The sequence below is a fragment of the Helianthus annuus genome, chromosome 10 (genome assembly GCF_002127325.2).
Source record: "Helianthus annuus cultivar XRQ/B chromosome 10, HanXRQr2.0-SUNRISE, whole genome shotgun sequence".
NCBI classification, from domain to species: domain Eukaryota; kingdom Viridiplantae; phylum Streptophyta; class Magnoliopsida; order Asterales; family Asteraceae; genus Helianthus; species Helianthus annuus.
The window spans coordinates 75,170,239-75,186,430 of NC_035442.2; positions in this window are offsets into that span (position 1 = coordinate 75,170,239).

Sequence of the window (16,192 nt, forward strand, 5' to 3'; positions counted from 1 at the left end):
CTAAGACATTATTTTGAAACCAATACTATTGTTGTTAGAACTAATTTTCCAATCAAGAATGTCCTCAGGAAACCAGAGATGTCCGGAAGGATGGCTAAGTGGGCAGTAAAGCTTAGTGCCCATGATATAAGATATGAGCCTAGAACAGCCATTAAATCCCAAGCACTAGCAGACTTTGTGGCTGATTTCAGTAGTGATCTACAAAAGGAAGCAGAATTGGAGGTCGAGCAGCTAGATGAAACCAAGGATCCTTGGATACTACACACTGATGGATACTCAAATACTAAAGGCACAGGGCTCGGCATACTACTAAAATTGCCACAGGGGGACATAATACCCCACTCCATAGCTTGTGAGTTCCAAGCAACTAACAATGAGGTTGAATATGAAGCCTTAATTGTTGGCTTGCAAATCGCTAAGGATATGGGGATCAGATATCTTAAAGTATACGTAGACTCATTACTGATCACTAATCACTTTAATGGATCCTATGCTGTTAGAGGTGAAAAACTAACCAAATATTTAGAGATAGTCAAAGAATTGGCACTCTCCTTTGTTTCTTTCAGTTTAACACAGGTACCAAGGGAGGAAAATACAGAAGCTGATGCATTGGCCAATCTAGGATCATCCTTGAAGATCCCAGAGGATATAAGTATCCCCATCATCCATATCCTGGCTCCTGCTATTGAAAATCAGGTGGCCATGGAAATAGAAGAGGATACTGCAGTGATTCCTAGTGAGGAAACTCAATCTCACTCAGGATCATGGATCTCACCAATCATGAGATACTTACAACACGGGGAGATTCCTATGGGAGAAAATCCTAGAGCTTTCAGGATTAAGGTATCTCAATTCACAATCTTAAATAATGTATTATATAAGCGATCTCTTGCATGACCATATTTAAGATGTATCGAGGATCCCGAAATTCAAGAAGTGTTGACAGACTTCCATGAAGGAGATTGTGGAAACCACACTGGGGGCAGGGCATTGTTCTCAAGGATCCTTAGAACAGGATACTACTGGCCAACTATGAAAAGGGATGCTGTAGAATATGCTAAGAAGTGTGATCCTTGTCAAAGACACAGCAATATCCTTCATCAGCCAGCTGAATTTCTACATCCTATACCATCCTCTTGGCCATTCATGAGATGGGGGATGGATATAGTTGGCAAGCTCCCTAAAGCACCTGGTGGAAAAGTATTTATGCTTGCCATGACCGACTACTTCTCCAAGTGGATAGAAGCTGAAGCTTTTGCTCAAGTCAGAGAAAAGGAAGTTATATCCTTTATTAAGAGAAACATTATAACCAGATTTGGCATTCCCTCTGAAATTGTATGTGATAATGGTTCCCAATTCATTGGGAGCAGAACCACTAACTTTTGTGACAGTTGGGGAATTAAGATGATAACATCAACACCAGTCCATCCACAAGCCAATGGTCAAGCAGAATCATCCAACAAGATCATCATCAACAACCTGAAGAAGAAATTAGGATCCAAGAAGGGGAAATGGGCAGAGGAATTGCCTTATGTGCTGTGGGCTGATAGGACAACTCCCGAGAATGCCACTGGTCAAACACCCTTCTCTTTAGTATTTGGGGCAGAAGCAGTGATCCCAACAGAAATGGTGGTTCCAACTGCTAGAACAAGTACTCGTGATCCTGAAGAGAACGCTGCAAAACTAGCTCAAGACTTGGATACTATTGAGGAAATCAGGGATCTGGCTAGGATAAGGATGGCAAGCTACCAACAAAGAATGGCTAGTGCCTACAACAAAAATGTCAGGATAAGGAAGTTCCAAGTCGGGGATATGGTGTTGAGAAAAGCATTCCAAAATACCATCAATCCTGCTGATGGAAAATTGGCACCAAAATGGGAAGGCCCTTACTTGATTGAAGCCGAAGCAGGAAAGGGGGCATACAGATTGCTAACCGTGGAAGGAAATTTGTTACCAAGAGCCTGGAATGCTGTTCACTTAAAGAAATATTTCATGTGAACATGATCCTTCAAGCATATGATCCTTACAATGAAAGCATCCTCGAAGGATCCCGGCGATATCAGTGATCCTTACTCTGGTAAAGTCCTTATCTCAAAACTTTTCCATTTTCTTATTTTTACCTAAGGATAAGGATCACGTATCCTTCATCCTCCTCTCACGAGAATTTGAGTTCTGATAGTACAGGTATCCTCAGCATGTTATTGATAGTCTTCAAAAGCACCTCAGATCCTTGGGTTCAACCCCAGTTATCCTTGGGCTTGTCCCCAGTTTTCGCCTGTAGCGCACGATGATCCTGGTATAGTTCACGTCTTTGGGACCAGTACCCACTTTAGGGGCTGACAACCTCATCGTACTGGCTATATCTAGGATCCTACGTATAATGGTAGACGTACCATACATCCGTTCCTAAGGTTTCTAACGTTTTCATGTTAGCTAAGGTTTTGACATTTTCATGTCACCAAGTTTGGATAGTCGCCAGTAAGGGCCATACTCCAGTTTGCATACGATCCTTGGGCTTGTCCCCAGTTATCCTTTGGGCTTGTCCCCAGTGATCCTTTGGGCTTGTCCCCAGTGATCCTTTGGGCTTGTCCCCAGTTACTAACTTATCTTTTATATTGGCTTAGTCCCAAGTTATATTCCATTTTTTCAGGTTTTCGAAGTTAAACAATTAAGGATCCTTAATCCTTATTATCCATTAAAGTTTTACTTATGGTTATCCTGATTAAAGGTTAGGACCCTAACTTGGATCCTCAGGTATGATCCTTAACTATTTTTAATTTCACTCATTATTCATTTGAATAACCCTTAGACTTTGACAACTAAACCTATGATCCTCGATCATAAACTATTTTTGAAAATTTTTCGATTACAGGATATTTGATCCAGGATCATATCCTAAAATGATTGAACATGATTTGCTTAACAATTGGAAAATAAAAGGATAAACAAAGGATAACAACACGAGATAAGCCAGAAAGATTAGAGTTATTTTATTAACAAAGGATTTTAAACCCTTTCAAAAGTTGTCAAAATTGCCAACCCACGTTTCTACCAGCAAAACGTGGCCCGTCCACATGGGTTGGCAAAGGGTGTCCATTATTTGTGCGGTCATAGCATGCAGGGAAATTAAAAGCGGCAGGATCACAAAGGCTTCATCCCCCAAACAGAGGATCCCTCCACCATTTGCAATCCTACCTATTGTCCAAAGGATCCAGGATCCTCAAACCTAAAACTATTGTTTAAGTTACAGACCATCATTGTTTAAAACATCACAACCACAAAAAACCACTACCAAATTTAAAAAAAAAATTGGGCTCCGGCCAAGTCTCGAAATTTTCATCATCGCCCAATCCTGCAGCTCAAACCTTCGCTGCTCCATCACCACCAGCTCCACTTGCTTCCCCCTGATCCTTGCCAGCATCACCACCTTCAAGCAATGGGATCTCCTCGGCTTCATCATCATCCTCCAACTCTGCTAACCTTGCCTTCCAGCCCTCCACATCCCATGTGCTCTTGTCAAAGGCAGGATCCTGAGCCTCCGCAGCCATCTGCAATTGGATCTTATACATAGCTATTGCGGCAGAGACCTTGGCATCCTGGGTGATCTCCTGCTTCTCACAATCCATGTTGATCAGCATTTGAGCAGCTTCATCCTTGGTAGCCTGGAGTTCCTTCTCAAGATCAGCTATCTTGAGATCCTTCAGCACGCCCATTTGTTGGAGGTCGGCGATTTGGCGGTCCTGATCCTCAACATGGCCAAGGTAGGTTTCTATTTCAGCAAGTTTCTGCAGAAAGGGAAAAAGGTAAGTTCAGGACCAGATGATCCTCAAACAAGCAGGATATACGAGCAGAATACACAAGCAAGAGCAATGATCCTTACTTCATTAACATAATCAAGAAACTATTGGCGGAGCAGGGGAAATCCTTGAAGATCCTCAGAAGCCTTTCTCTTCTTTCCCTTACCCCTGACAGGTGCTTTAGGGGCTGAAGCAGATGGACTAGCAGTAGGGGTCTTCTTCCTTGTAGACTTGACATTAGCAAGATCATCAATACCAAACTTGGAGGCAGACTTGACAGATTTCCCAGCGCCTACACAATCAAAATAAGATAAGTACTCTAACTAATTTAAAAATCTTACATAGAACTACTTTTTAAATGAGGATACTTACTTGACATTGTGGCAGATGCGGAAGATACTTCCTGTGAATCTTGAATGGCAACTTGAAAACTTCTGGTCTCAGGATCAAGCTTTTTGAAGGCTAGAACTCTCTCTCTTGCAGCAGGAGTCAACTTGAGATGAGCAACAGATATGGCTGCACAAAAAGGAAAATATTAGTGATCCTCATCCTAAGGAGCAAACCTTATGGTGATCCTTCCAGGATCCTCTATCCTACCATGAGTAGCCCACTCCTTGGGCAGATCCTTCCCATTAGGGATGGTATCCCTCCTAACGAAGAAAAATCGTCGCTTCCAATTCGTGTCATTCTTGGTGACCTTAAGAACAGGGTGATCCTCCCCAGCTTTCCGTTTGAACAAATATCGGCAGGATCCAAACGTTGTGAGATCATACATCTCAGACAGCTCCGCCATTCCTAGGTCGATCCCTTCTTGCTCAATGATCCTTTCAAGGGTATACAAAACCCTCCAGATCATTGGCATGGCTTGGATGTAAGATATGCCGGTCAGGGAAAAGAAAGATTGAGTGAAAGCTGGAAAGGGATACGTATAGCCTATGGTGAACAGAGTAACAGGAAAAGCTACCCAAGTATCGGAGACAAAGTCACTTAAAGCAGTGGGAGTGAAAGATTTAAAGATAGCATTCGCCGGAAAACAATGACGAATTCTATCAATATGAACATCGGTGAAACAACACCTCTCATGGGGAGAATCCTTGATGATCCCTTGGCCCTCCAAGGGACTGTTCTTTTTAGGATCCTTATGAGGGGAGTTGCGTAGCAACATGCTTGCAGAATGTTGAAGAAAAACAAAGAAGCAGAAAAACAGAGTAAGAGAAGGAAGAAGGAAGAAGAGAGATACCTGATTGATCTTCGGACGAGATTATAAAGGGAGTTTCTTTGATTTTAAATGCGAATTGATCCTATCTCTATTTCCTATTTATAATGATGATCTGCAGGGCTGTCACTTCTGTGACGTAAGAATCACAACGGCTAGTCCGACTCCAACGGCTAGTTATCCGATTAGCTCGTTGCAGATAAGATCAAGCAAAATATAACTCATTTATTTACAATATCACTCCTTATATTTTGGGGGCAATTGTTAGGGCTAGATTTTTATAACACGTGATCCTTACATGTGATCCTAACCAGTGATCCTTGTTTCTTTGGCAGATAGTGATCCTCAGCAGAGTTCCAGGATCAGGATCACGGACCATCATAGGGATCCTCATGCTAACAGTTGTTTTCATTGAATTTAATGTTATCTTGCAGGAATGTCTAGCAGGATCTGCTCTTAGCATCGCAAACAAGGGACGCGTCTTTACAACTTTGGCATATGCTTAATCAGAGATGAACGTTGTAGAGGATATGGAAACTCGGCATGATTTAAGGGCGATAATTTAGGCTAGATTTACTTTTATTTCTAAAGGGGTAATGAGCTGATTGTTAGTCTATTTACCTAAAATAGGTCACTCAGACTTGTATATATAACACTCTTCCCCATTCGGAAGACACACAACACATTTCTCACACGCTTAGACACTCGATACTATAGTGATCCTTGTACTCAGCTCATTATCATCCGAAGTTGTAACCATTTTTTGTTATATTGAAGTTTGGTGATCGGTAGTTGCCATCACCCGAGGTTTTTTATGCCGGAGATCATTCATTGATCAAGGGCTTTTTCCTCGTATAAATCCTTGTGTCGCTTGCATATTTCTCACTAAAGTGATCCTTTACTTTTTCAACAAACCAAGCATCATTCCCCGTTTACCTAGAGTTTGGTTGCATTATCCTTGTGTGATTTTTGACCAAAACACTAAGAATGATACAAACTGGAAACGGCGATTCTTCTTTGTCAGAAGGGATTCTATCCCAGATGGAAAGGATCTGCCAAGGAAGTGGACCACCCATGATAGGATAGAGGATCCTGAGAAGGATCACCAGATAACCTTGTTTTTGTATAAGGATCACTAACACCCTTTTATTTCTGTTGTACAGCTATCTCTGTTTCGCACCTTATACCATCACCTGCCACCAAGGAAAGGCTCGCTGCTTTCAGAAGATTTGATCCTGCAACAAGGTCATTCAAAACAAACACCCAGGACTCACAAGAAGTAGCCTCAGGTTCTGTCACTATGTCAAGTAAGTATCCTGTTTTTTGTATAGTTAAAGGTTTAAATAAATAGTTAAATAGAAATAGGATAAGGATACTTATCTGTTTTGAATATGTAGGCGCCGGTAAATCCTCAAAATCTGCCTCCAAGTTCAGTGTCACTGATCTTGACAATGTCAGATCCTCAAAGAAAAAGTCTGCTGCTAGCCCCTCCGTCGTAATCCCCAAGGCTACCACTTCAAAGGGAAGAGGTGGAAAGAAAAGAAAGACCTCTGAAGCTGACAACCTTCAAGGCTTACCTCTGATCCGTCATCAATTCCTCGAGTACTTTAATGATGTAAGGATCACCGACTCAGTTTAGTTATCCTATCCACTTGAGGATCACCTGACTCTAATCTTTGCATTGTTTTTTTTTTTTTTTTTTTTTTGTAGAAATTTGCTGAGATCGAAGACTATGTAGGGAATGTTGAATACATTGAGCAAAAGTATTCGGACCTCCAGCAAGTTGCGGTGCTCAAGGATCACAAGATTGCTTCCCTCGAAAAAGACCTCCATGATGCCAAAACTGAGACGGCCAAGGTTCTGATCAATGCTGATTATGAGAAGCACGAGATCACACAGGATGCTAAAGTCTCCGCTGCCACTGCCATGTACAAGACCAAGCTGCAGATGGCTCAAGAAGCTCAGGATCCTGCCTTCGATAGGAGCAGCTGGGACATGGATGGCTGGAAGGCTAGGCTGGCTGAGTTGGAGGATGATGAAGATGAGGCTGACGAGGTTCTGGCAATCGAAACCGGTGGCAGTGGCAAGGATCAGGCGAAGGATACTGGAGCTGGAGGGGATGATGATGCAGCGAAGGTGTAGGTTGCATGAATGGGCGATGAAGGACATTTCTAGACGTATCCGGAGCCCATTTTTTAAAGTTGCTAGTTTGTTTTGGTTATGGTGTTTTTTGTTGAACAATGATGGGTTGTACTCAAACAATAGTATTTAGGGCTAAGGATCATGGATCCTTCGAACAATAGGTAGGATTACAAATGGTGGAGGGATCCTCTATTTAGGAGATGAAGCCATTGTGATCCTGCCGTCTTTTGATTCCTGCACTTTCCAGACCAATGAACAACGGACACCCTTTGCCAACCCATGTGGACGGGCCACGTTTTGCTGGTAGAAATGTGGGTTGGCAATTTTGACAACCTTAAATGGTTTAAACTTTTGTGAATAAAATAACTTTAACTTTTTGGCTTATCCTGTGTTGATATCCTTGTTAATATTTTACTTTCCAACTGTTGTAATGTTCATTTTGTTTAAACTTATCAAGCCTTGAAAAAATTTAAAAAATATCCCAAAAAGTTTAGGATATGATCATGGATCACATATCCCATAATCGATAAGTTCTGAAAAGTAATATAGTTTAAGAATCATAAGTTCAGTTGTCAAAGGATAAGGGTTATTCAAATAAATAATGAATAAAATCAAAATAGTTAAGGATCATACCTGAGAATCCAAGTTAGGATCCTATCCTTTAACACTTATAATCAGGATAACCCAAAAAACAAACCTTAGTAGAAGGTAAGGATCAAGGATCCTTGGACGTTTAGCTTCAAAAACCTGAAATAGGATACAAATTGGGACTAAGCCAATATAAGATAAAAGTTAGCAACTGGGGACAAGCCCAAAGGATAACTGGGGACAAGCCCAAAGGATAACTGGGGACAAGCCCAAAGGATCGTGTGTAAACTGGAGTATGGCCCTTACTGGCGACTATCCAAACTTAGTGACATGAAAATGCCAAAACCTTAGCTAACGTGAAAACCTTAGAAACCTTAGGAACGGATGTATGGTACGTCTACCATTATACGTAGAATCCTGGGTATAGCCAGTACAATGGAATTATCAGCCCCTAAAGCGAGTACTGGTCCCATTGCCATGAACTGTACCAGGATCATCGTGCACTACTGGCGAAACTGGGGTTAAGCCCAAATAACTGGGGTCAAGCCCATATAATTGGATGCTTCTGTGGATAATCAACCCTTTGCTAAGGATACCTGAACCTTCAAAACTTAGAATCAAGTGAAAGGTGGATAAAGGATGCAGGATCCCTATCCTTATATGAGAAAATAAAAGAATGAAATAGTTTGAGATTAGAATGTTACCAAAATAAGGATCATCTGTGCTGTAAGGATCCTTCAAGGATACTTATCATGTGAGGATCACGGATCCTTGTCACATGAAGTATTTCTTCAAGTGGACAGCATTCCATGCTCTTGGTAGCAAATCACCTTCCATTGTTAGCAATCGATATGCCCCCTTTCCTGCCTCAACTTCAATCAAGTAAGGACCTTCCCACTTTGGTGTCAGCTTTCCATCAGCAGGATTGGTGGTATTCTGAAATGCTTTCCTTAATACCATATCACCAACTTGGAATTTCCTGATCCTGACATTTTTGTTGTAGGCTCCAGCCATCCTTTGTTGATAACTAGCTATCCTTATCCTTGCCAAATCCCTGATTTCTTCTATAGTATCCAAGTCTTGAACCAAGTTTTCAGCGTTCTCTTCAGGATCACAGATGCTTGTTCTTGCAGTTGGAACCACCATCTCTGTAGGGATCACTGATTCTGCCCCAAATACCAAAGAAAATGGAGTTTGGCCTATAGCATTCTTAGGAGTTGTCCTATCAGCCCAAAGAACATAAGGTAGTTCTTCAGCCCATTTTCCTTTCTTGGATCCAAGCTTCTTCTTCAAATTGTTGATGATGATCTTATTGGATGATTCTGCCTGACCATTAACTTGTGGGTGGACTGGTGTTGATGTTATCATCTTAATCCCCCAGCTGTCACAAAAGTTAGCAGTTCTGCCCCCAATAAATTGGGAACCATTATCACATATAATTTCAGAAGGAATACCAAATCTAGTTATAATGTTTCTTTTAATAAAGGATATAACTTCCTTTTCTCTAACTTGGGCAAAGGCTTCAGCCTCTATCCACTTGGAGAAGTAATCAGTCATAGCAAGCATGAACACTTTTCCACCAGGTGCCTTAGGAAGCTTACCAACTATATCCATTCCCCATCTCATAAATGGCCAAGAGGAGGATATAGGATGCAAGAATTCAGTCGGTTGATGAAGGATATTACTGTGTCTCTGACAAGGATCACATTTCTTGGCATACTCCACAGCATCTCTCTTCATAGTTGGCCAATAGTACCCTGTCCTCAGGATCCTTGAGAATAATGCCCTGCCCCCAGTGTGATTTCCACAATCTCCTTCATGGAAGTCTTTTACAGTTCTTGGATTTCAGGATCCTCAATGCATCTTAAGTACGGTCCTGCAAGAGATCGTTTACACAACATATTATTTAATATTGTGAATTGGGATACCTTAGCTTTGAAAGCCCTAGGGTTTTCTCCTGTAGGAATCTCTCCATGTTGTATGTATCTCATGATTGGGAGAATCCATGATCCTGAATGAGATTGAGTATCATCACTAGGGATGTGTTTTGGTCAAAAATCACACAAGGATAATGCAACCAAACTTTATGTAAACGGGGTATGATGCTTGGTTTATTGAAAAAGTAAAGGATCACTTCAGTGTGAAATATGCAAAGACACAATGATTTATACGAGGAAAAAGCCCTTGATCAATGTATGATCTCCGGCATAAAAAACCTCGGGTGATGGCAACTACCGATCACCAAACTTCAATATATCAAAATATGGTTACAACTTCGGATGATAATGAGCTGAGTACAAGGATCACTATCGTAATGTGTGTCTAAGCGTGTGAGAATTGTGTTGTGTGTTCTTCCGAATGGGGAAGAGTGTTATATATACAAGTGTAGGTGACCTATTTTAGGTAAAAAGACTAATAATCAGCTCATTACCCCTTTAGAAATAAAAGTAAATCTAGCCCAAATTGTCGCCCTTAAATCATGCCAAGTTTCCATATCCTTTGCAACGTTCATCTTCGATTAAGCACATGCTATAATTGTAAATACGCGTCCTTTGATCGTGATGCTAAGAGCGGATCCTGCTAGACATTCCTGCAAAATGACATTAAGTTCAACGAAAGCAACTGTTAGCATGAGGATCCTATGATGGTCCGTGATCCTGATCCTGGAACTCTGCTGAGGATCACTATCTGCCAAAGAGACAAGGATCACTAGTTAGGATCACACGTGAGGATCATGTATTGTAAAAATCCAGCCCTAACAATTGCCCCCAAAATATAAGGAGTGATTTTGTAAATAAATGAGTTATATTTTGCTTTGATCTTATCTGCAACGATCAACTCGGATAACTAGCCGTTAATCTCGAACTAGCCGTTGCAATCCTTACGTCACTGAGGTGACATCCCTGCAAATCATGATTATAAATAGGAGATAGGGTAAGGATCAATCTGCATTTAAATTCAAGATATACTCCCTTTATAATCTCTACCGAAGATCGATCAGGTATTCTCTTCTTTTCTTTCTTCCTTCTCTTGCTCTGTTTTTCTGCTCCTCTGTTTCCATTCTGTTGTAAGTATGTTGCTCCGAAATTCTCCTCACAAGGATCACAAGAAGAGCAGTCCCCTAAAAAGCCAAGGGATCATTAAAGACTCTCCTACGGAGAGATGCTGCTTCACCGACGCTCATGTTGATAGGATCCGTCATTGTTTTCCGGCGGATGCTATCTTCAAGTCATTCACTTCCACCGCTTTAAGCGATTTTGTTTCCGACACCTGGGTGGCCTTTCCTGCAACTCCGTTTACTATAGGATATTCATATCCTTTCCCAGCCTTCACCCAATCCTTCTTTTCCCTGACCGGCATGTCCTATATCCAAGCCATGCCGATGATCTGGAGGGTTATGTATACCTTCGAGAGGATCATCAAGCAGGAGGGGATTGACTTAGGGATGGCAGAGCTGGCTGATCTTTATGATCTTACCACGTTTGGTTCCTATCGATATTTGCTGAAACGGAAAGCTGGAGAGGATCACCCTGCTTTTAAGGTCACCAAAAATGATACCAACTGGAAGCGACGATTCTTCTTTGTTAGGAGGGATACCATCCCTGATGGGAAGGATCTACCCAAGGAGTGGGCCACTCATGGTAGGATAGAGGATCCTGGAAGGATCACCATCAGACTTGTCTCTTATGATGATGATCACTAATGTTTTCTTTGTCTTTTCTGCAGCCATATCCGTTGCTCATCTCAAGTTAACTCCTGCTGCAAGAGAGAGAGTTTTAGCTTTCAAAAAGCTTGATCCTGAGACCAGAAGTTTTCAAGTCACCATCCAAGATTCACAAGAAGTATCCTCCGCATCTGCCACAATGTCAAGTAAGTATCCTTACCAAAAAGTAAGTTCTATGCAAGACTGTTAAATTAGTTAGAAAACTTATCTTGTTTTGATTGTGTAGGCGCTGGGAAACCTGCTAAGTCTGCCAAGTCTGCCTCCAAGTTCGGGATTGATGAACTTGCCAATGTCAAGTCTTCAAGAAAGAAGACTTCTGTTGCCAGTCCCTCTGCTTCGGCCCCTAAAGCACCTGTTAGGGGTAAGGGGAAGAAGAGAAAGACTTCTGAGGATCTCCAAGGATTTCCCCTGCTCCGCCAGTAGTTCCTTGACTATGTCAATGAGGTAAGGATCATTGCCCCTGTTGGTTATCCTTCTTGAATATCCAGCTTGTGTATTTTGCCTGTATATCCTGCTTCTTTGAGGATCACCTGGTCCTGAACTTACCTTTTTTCTCTTCTGCAGAAACTTGCTGAGATTGAGACCTACCTTGGCCATGTCGAGGATCAGGAAAGCCAAATCGCCGACCTCCAACAAATGGGCGTGTTAAAGGATCTCAAGATAGCCGATCTTGAGAAGGAACTCCGGGCTACTAAGGATGAGGCTGCTCAAATGCTGATCAACATGGATGGCGAGAAGTAGGAGATCACCCAGGACGCCAAGGTCTCTGCCGCAATTGCTATGTACAAGATACAACTACAGATGGCTGCGGAGGCTCAGGATCCTGCCTTTGACAAAAGCTCATGGGACGTGGAGGGTTGGAAGGCGAGATTGGCAGAGCTGGAGGATGAGGACGAAGCTGAGGAGATCCCAATGCTGGAGGGCGGTGATGCTGACAAGGATCAGGGTGGAGAAGCTGGTGGTGATGGAGCAGCAAAGGTGTGAGCTGCTGGATTGGGCGATGATGGATATTTCGAGACTAGGCCGGAGCCCAATTTTTTAAAGTTTGGTAGTGATTTGTTTGTGGTTGTGATGTTTTGAAACAATTGATGGTCTGTACTTTGAACAATAGTTTTTAGGGTTAAGGATCCTGGATCCCTTGAACAATAGGTAGGATCGCAAATGGTGGAGGGATCCTCTGTTTGGGGGATGAAGCTTTTGTGATCCTGCCGCCTTTTAATTTCCTGCACCTGCTAAGACCGCATAGAAAATGGACACCCTTTGCCAACCCATGTGGACGGGCCACGTTTTGCTGGTAGAAATGTGGGTTGGCAATTTTGACAACTTTTTTGAAAGGGTTTAAGATCCTTTTGTTAATAATATAACTTTAATCTTTCTAGCTTATCTCGTGTTGTTATCCTTTATTTATCCTCTTTATTTTCCAGTTGTTTTAGAAATATATTTGTTAGAGTAACAAGAGTTGAGCAAACCATGTTTAATAAATTTAGGATATGATCCTAGATCAAATATCCTGACATTGAAAATTTTTGAAGCATCCAATTTCAAGGATCATAGGTTTTGTTGTCAAAGTGTAAGGGTTGTTCAGTATAATCAGAATAGTCAAGGATCATACCTGAGGATTCAAGTTAGGATCCTAACCTTTAATCAAGATAACCGTAGATGAGTTTTTAATAGATAATAAGGATTAAGGATCCTTATTTGTTTAACTTCGAAAACCTGAAAAATGGAACATAACTTGGGACTAAGCCAATGTAAAAGATAAATTAATAGCTGGGGACATGCCCAAAGGATAACTGGGGACAAGCCCAAAGGATCACTGGGGACAAGCCCAAAGGATAACTGGGGACAAGCCCAAAGGATAACTGGAGACAAGCCCAAGGATCGTATGTAAACTGGAGTATGGCCCTTACTGGCGACTATCCAATCTTAGTGACATGAAAATGCCAAAACCTTAGCTAATGTGAAAACGTTAGAAACCTTATGAACGGATGTATGGTACGTCTACCATTATACGTAGGATCCTAGGTATAGCCAGTACAATGAGGTTGTCAGCCCCGAAAGTGGGTATTGGTCCCAAAGACGTGAACTATACCAGGATTATCGTGCGCTACTGGCGAAAACTGGGGATAATCCCAAGGATAACTGGGGTTGAACCCAAGGATCTGTGTTGCTTTTGAAGATCTTTGACGATATGCTGTAGATACCTGAACTATCATAACTCAAATGGTTCGTGAGAAGAGGATGAAGGATACATGATCCTTATCCTTAGGTAAAAAGTAAGGAAATGTAATAGTTTTAAGATAAGGACATTACCAGAGTAAGGATCACTGCATCACCGGGATCCTTCGAGGATACTTCAATGTAAGGATCACATGCTTGAAGGATCATGTTCACATAAAGTATCTCTTTAAGTGAACAACATTCCAGGCTCTTGGTAACAAATTTCCTTCCATGGTTAGCAATCTGTATGCCCCTTTCCTGCTTCAGCTTCAATCAAGTAAGGGCCTTCCCACTTTGGTGCTAACTTCCCGTCAGCAGGATTGATAGTGTTTTGGAATGCTTTTCTCAACACCATATCTCCGATTTGGAACTTCCTTATCCTAACATTTTTGTTGTAAGCACCAGCCATTCTTTGTTGGTAGCTTGCCATCCTTATCCTAGCCAGATCCCTGATTTCCTCAATAGTATCCAAATCCTGAGCCAGGATTGTAGCATTCTCTTCAGGATCACGAGCACTTGTTCTAGCAGTTGGGATCACCATCTCTGTTGGGATCACTGCTTCTGCCCCAAATACTAAAGAGAAAGGTGTTTGACCAGTGGCATTCTTGGGAGTTGTCCTATCAGCCCATAGCACATAACGTAACTCCTCTGCCCATTTCCCCTTCTTGGATCCTAGCCTCTTCTTCAGATTATTGATGATGATCTTGTTGGATGATTCTGCTTGACCATTGGCTTGTGGATGAACTGGTGTTGATGTTATCATCTTAATTCCCCAACTGTCACAAAAGTTAGTGGTTCTGCTTCCAATGAATTGGGAACCATTATCACATACAATTTCAGAGGGAATGCCAAATCTAGTTATAATGTTTCTTTTGATAAAGGATATAACTTCCTTTTCTCTGACTTGAGCAAAAGCTTCAGCTTCTATCCACTTAGAGAAGTAGTCAGTCATGGCAAGCATAAATACTTTTCCACCAGGTGCTTTAGGGAGCTTGCCAACTATATCCATCCCCCATCTCATGAATGGCCAAGAGGATGGTATAGGTGTTTTGGTCAAAAATCACACAAGGATAATGTAACCAAACTTTATGAAAACGGGGTATGATGCTTGGTTAATTATGAAAGTAAAGGATCACTTCTGTGATAAAGATGCAAAGACACAATGATTTATACGAGGAAAAAGCCCTTGATCAATGTATGATCTCCGGCATAAAAAACCTCGGGTGATGGCAACTACCGATCACCAACTTCAATATAACAAAAATATGATTACAACGTTGGATGATAATGAGCTGAGTACAAGGATCACTGAGTGTCTAAGTGTGTGAGAGTTGTGTCGTATGCCGTGTGTGTTCTTCCGAATGAGGAAGAGTGGTATTTATACATGTGTAGGTGACCTATTTTAGGTAGCTAAACTAATATTCAGCTCATTACCCCTTTAGAAATGAGATACAATCTAGCCTAAATAGCCGCCCATAAATCAAGCCTAGTTTCCATATCCTGTGCAACGTCTTTCTTCGATTAAGCTCTTGCCATATTTGTGAAGACGCGTCCCTGGATCATGATGTCTAGAGCATATCCTGCTAGATGTTCCTGCAAAACAATATTGTATTGAGCGGAAGTAGCCGTTAGTATGAGGATCACCATAATGTCCCATGATCCTGATCCTGAAGTTCTGCTGAGGATCACTGTCTGCCAAAGAAACAAGGATCACTGGTTAGGATCATGTGTAAGGATCACCTATAATAAAATCCAGCCCTAACAATTGCCCCCAAAATATAAGGAGTTAATTGTAAATAGACGAGTTATATTTTGTTTTGATCTTATCTCTAACGGGCGATTCCGAATAACTAGCCGTTACACATGGACTAGCCGTTGTGATAATTACGTCACAGATGTGACAATCCCTGCAAATCATCATTATAAATAGGAGATAGGGTTAGGATCATTCTGTATTTAAGTTCGAGGTATCTTCCCTTTATAATCACTACCGAAGATTTGATCAGGTATCCTCTTCTTCTCTCTTTCCCTTCTTCCTTCTCTTTGCTCTGTTTTTTCATAAACATGTTGCTCCGGAATTCTCCACACAAGGATTCCAAGAAGGATAGTCCCTTAAAAAGCCAGGGGATTATCAAGGATTCTCCTACGGAGAGGTGTTGCTTTAGTGATGCTCACGTGGACAAAATTCGTCATTGCTTTCCGGCGAATGCCGTTTTTAAATCCTTTGATCCTACTGCTTTGAGCGACTTTGTCTCGGATGTCTGGGTGGCTTTTCCTGCTACCCCGTTTGCTATAGGGTACTCGTATCCTTTTCCAGACTTTACCCAGTCTTTCTTTTCCTTAACCGGCATCTCTTACATCCAAGCTATGCCGATGATCTGGAGGGTTCTTTATACCTTCGAGAGGATCATCGAGCAGGAAGGGATTGATCTGGGGATGGCGGAGTTAGCTGAGTTTTACGATCTCACCACCTTCGGTTCTTACCGATATTTGTTGAAACGGAAA